The sequence below is a fragment of the Chrysochloris asiatica genome, unplaced genomic scaffold (assembly GCF_000296735.1).
Source record: "Chrysochloris asiatica unplaced genomic scaffold, ChrAsi1.0 scaffold00007, whole genome shotgun sequence".
NCBI lineage: Eukaryota > Metazoa > Chordata > Mammalia > Afrosoricida > Chrysochloridae > Chrysochloris > Chrysochloris asiatica.
Window position 1 is genome coordinate 25,376,742 of NW_006408525.1, and position 4,925 is coordinate 25,381,666.

The window sequence follows — 4,925 nt, forward strand, 5'->3', positions numbered from 1 at the left end:
ACTGACTAGACAGCACTTAACAACAACAAAGGATCGATAGAAAGACGGAGAAAAGCAAGGGGAACATAATAAATACTTTAAAAGAATTCAGGAAAACACTACAAGAACAAATTGCAAGTTTTGAAACAATACAAAACCTGAAATTAGAAATCCAGAAATTAATACTGAGCTCTCAGAAATGGATAATATACTGAAAGGGAAAAGGAGTAAATGCAAAGTAATGGAAGCCTGAGTTAGTGAGCTTGAAGAGAAATCTCTCAATACTAGTATGCTAGAAGAACAACCAGAAAAAAAGAATGAAAAAAGTCCTAAGAAAGCCTAAGAGTTATGTGGGACACCATGAAGAAGAACAAATTATGGTAACAGGAATTCCAGAACAGGAAGAGACAAGCACAGAGAAAAATATCGAAGCATTGTTGGAAGAAAACTTCCCTAACATCATACAAAATGAGAAGATAAGCATACAAGAAGCTGAATGAAGTACAAACATGACAGATCTCAAAAGAAAATCACTAAGACATATCATAATCAAAATTTCCAAAAATCAAAGACAAGGAAAGAATCCTGAAAGCAGCTCAGGAAAAATGATAAGTTACCTACAAAGGAGAATTCATAAGACTAAGCTTGGCTTTCTCAATAGAAACCATGCACACAAGAAGCAGAAACCAAAGGAATGGCATATACAAAACTCTGGAAGAAGAAAATTGCCAACCAAGAGTTATAAACCCAGCAAAGCTATCCCTTAAATGTTCTTGTTTGTTGTTGTGAAGTGCCGTCGAGTCGGTTCCGACCCATAGCGACCCTGTACAGGGTTTCCAAGGGTGTAAATCTTTACGGGAGTAGAAAGCCTCATACGATGGCAAAATTAAGACATTTCCAGATAAACAGAAATTACAGGAATTTGTAATGACCAGAACAACTTTGTAAAGAATGCTGAAGGATATTCTTTGGACTGAGAACCAACAACAACCTAAGATTACCATTCCTGACAATACCACCAGGAATTCAATCCAGATGTATACGTCTTTAAAGTAAAACAAACCTACAAGACTGAAAATAGGGAACCAGAGGTATCAATGTATAATTAAGCCAACAAAAAGCAAAAAAGAGGAAATAGTGTAGATATAGAACTTCGAAACAGCAAAGAAGTTAAGTAGATTTCTAGATAAAACAGACTGTTTTAAGCAAGGAAACGTTAATAAATTACAGCGTAATCTCAAAGAAAAATAATACACCTGCTAGTGGTGACGAATCGGGCTGCGAACCTTAAGGTCAGCAGTTCGAAACTACCAGCTGCTCCGCGGGAGAAAGATGAGGCTTTCTACTCCCGTAAAGATTTACACCCTCGGAAACCCTGTACAGGGTCGCTATGGGTCGGAACCGACTCAACGGCACTTAACAACAACAACAATACCAAAATAAAGAGGAGAATCAGAAAGATTTAGTAAATATTAACACAACCAAAATGAAAATGACAAGAAAACCCACAAACAAAATGAACTCAGCATAGAAAATTATGTGGAACAAAGAATCCAGCAGCACCACAAAACAAAACCACATAGAAAAATGATAACAATCAATTCATACCTATTGATAATTACACTAAATATAAATGGATTCAGTGTTCCAGTCAAGAGACATAAAGAGCAAAATGGATACAAACACAGGATCCTTCAATATGCTATTTACAAGAGACATATCAAAAAGACGAAGACAACCAAAATGCCCATCAACAGAATGGCTAAACAAATTTTGGTACATACACACAGTGGAATACTACAAAACACGAAGAATAATTATGAATCTGTGAAACACCTCACAACATGGTTGAACATGGAGGACATTATACTAAGTGAAATTAGTCAATCACAAAAGGGCAAACATTGTATGGGGCCAATGTTGTAAATAAGTAACACAAGAAAAGATTTTCTTGATAAAAGAAACAATTATGATGGTTGGGGGGCTGCGGAGTGAAAATTATTCATTGGCTAGAGGGTAAACACGTGTTAACATGGGGGATAGGGCAGACAATATACAAGAGGTAGGTTAACAGAAGAAAAATTAAGGTAGCGGGAGACGCAGGAAGGAAATGCAGTAGTTAGGGTTGTGGTGGTGTGCTGTGGAGTTGGCACCAACTCATAGTGAGCCTGCATAGGATTTCCAAGGCTGTAAATCTTTACAGAAGCGGAAAACCTCATCTTTCTCCTGTGGAACAGCTGGTAGTTTCAAACTGCTGGCCTTCATGTTAGCAGCTCAACTCATAACCACTAAGCTATCAGATCTCCTTAATAGTTGCTGTTGTTCCGGGTGAAGACCTGATTGGCCAGCAATGTGGCAAGACCTGGGGACTCTTGGGCCCAGAGTCAGCGACATAGCCACAGAGGACTAGAGCGAAGAGCGAAATGTCCAGCTGATAAGAAGAGAGGGCATATGCATAAGAACACCTACACTTGTCCTGGCTTCAATGACTGGATGATCAGAGCTCAACCAGAAGTAAACAGAAGAGGGAAAAAAAAAAAAAGTATTCTCATACAATTTGATGAACTTGACCTACACCTATGGAAGCAGTAGCTCAAAAGAGGGAACATATCCTAACAGCAAGGATCATTCCCACACCCTCCACACACAGAGTAGACAGGGATAGGCAACTTGGACATTGGCTACCCAAAATGGGGGGTGGGGGGCTACAAAGGCAAGAAGTGACTGGCTTACAAGCTTTCAAGAGGAAACCTAGATCCAGAGGGCATGGAGGAAGGTAGAATCTCCAGTGAGTAGTATTCAATTTGATTAGGCGGGGCTGATGGAATGAAACGCAGACGGGTCTCTTGTGATACAATAGTGAATAATTGTTATCAGGACTGATTGTGAGGGTTGGAAATGTAAAGATAGACGTTTTATAGCAAGGAGGGGAGTGATTAACTTTTCAGTCTGGGAGCGGAGGTCCCTAGGACCATCAAGGGAGAAGAGCAGAGAGCAGGACCCTACCCAGAGCAGTGATGCCTGAAATGGAGGCAGAGATGATGACATGGAGTGATGGAACAGCTGGAGACTTTAGATCCAGAGAGGGAAAGCAACGGTGTGCTGAAGATGTGGGGGGTATGGGAAAGGATTGCATGGAGGGGATTGTAACCATGGCAATGAGATGATATACAATAGAATGAATGTAAAACCAATGTTCTCCCATGTAAACTATCACATAATTCACAATAAAACATTAAAAAAAAAAAAAGTTGCTGTTGTTATGTGCCATGGAGTCAGTTCCAACCCATAGCGACCCGACCCTGTACAGGGTTTCCGAGGCTGTAATCTTTACGGGAGCAGAAAGCCTCATTTTTGTCCCATGGAACAGCTGACCCTGAGGTTCACAGCCTGATTCGAAACCACTACACTACCAGTGCTCCTTAATAGTTAGGGGGAATAGATTTAAACGCTGTTAACTGTTGGTATGTGGAAGGGATTGCCACCATATAGTTTGTTGAATGTAAAACTGATGATCTGCTCTGTAAACAAACCTTCACTCAATTCACAAGAAAAAGGTGAAAGAAAACGTCACTGGATATTTTTGGTTTAAGTTTTAAAGATGATCTTAGGGCAAATAGTTTCAAGAGATTCATCCAGTCTCCATGGCTCCAGAAAGTTTGGTTTCCACGAAAATTTGAATTGTATTCTACATTTCCCCTCTTTTGATTAGGAATTTTCAATCAAACTGTTCAGTAATGGTAGCTGGACAACATCCAGTTCTTGTAATCTCACAGCAGTGGGGGGCAGTTATTCATAGAGGCAATTAGCTACACGTTCCTTTTACTCCTATTTCTGACTCTCTTTCCTCTGTAGCTCCAGATGAATAGAGACCAACTGTTGTTCTTTGGATAACAAGCATCTTCCAATGGATAGCAAGCATCTTCCAAGTCTTTAAGACACCAAGAACTAATTCCTAAGCAAACTAGGAGGTAGAACAGAAGCACTAAACACATGATGAGGTCAATTAACTGGAATGGGATAGCCCATGAAACTATCAACCTAGACTGCCAAACCAGGAACCAAATCCCGTGACGTGTTTGGTTGTACATAAACAGCCTCAGTAGCTACCCTTTAAAAAATTTTTTCTCTCTTTCATATTGTAAATGTATCTGTTGTACAACTTTTGACAATTCAACTTACAGGTGTACAAAGCATGGTTCTTGATTTAAAAGTACTTTTTGACACTCCTTAGACCTATCCCTCCTCTCTGAACATTGCTCTGCACAGGACTCATTTCCTCAATCTCCAACCTCATACCTTCCATTACAATAATTCCCTACTCAACCCTTCACCCCACACGGTATGTGGGGGGGAAAGGTGAGGTGGAAAATGGACAAAGCTTAGGTCAGCTTCCCCCCCACCCCCAAGAAAATTTGTTCCTTTGGTTTGGCTTCACTTAGCCTGTTTTCAAGCTTTTCTCAGTTAATCCCCTTGCTCTGTACACCAACTTTCCCACTAGTCTTATTTTTACTGCCCTGTCCACTCCCTCTCCTAAAGCATAATCTCTTGGGACTCTTCCCATTCAGGAAAAATGTTCCCTCTGCTGGTGGGGGGCTGGGGGAACAATGACGACAACAACTCCCTTCTAGGAAATAAGTTGTTAGCTGGAAGAATTTGAGCCCATAGAGAACTGCTTCAAGTATTGCTGGGGAAGGGGAGGTGATGGAAGAGGCAAGAAGCCCAACCTGGTGAGATAGCTCCTGTTTCTATCATCCAGCCCATAATTAAGCCCATCTTGGCTCTGGTCTGGTATCTGAAGCTCTCATAGAATTCTGCCAACACCATGGCAGTTTCTAGGGGAAGTGTGGTTGGTAGTAATGGACTTTGCAGCTAGGAACTTGAAACTTTATCCACCCCCACCCCCACAGTGGACTCCTAGTGTGGCCCTATAGGTTAATGAGCTG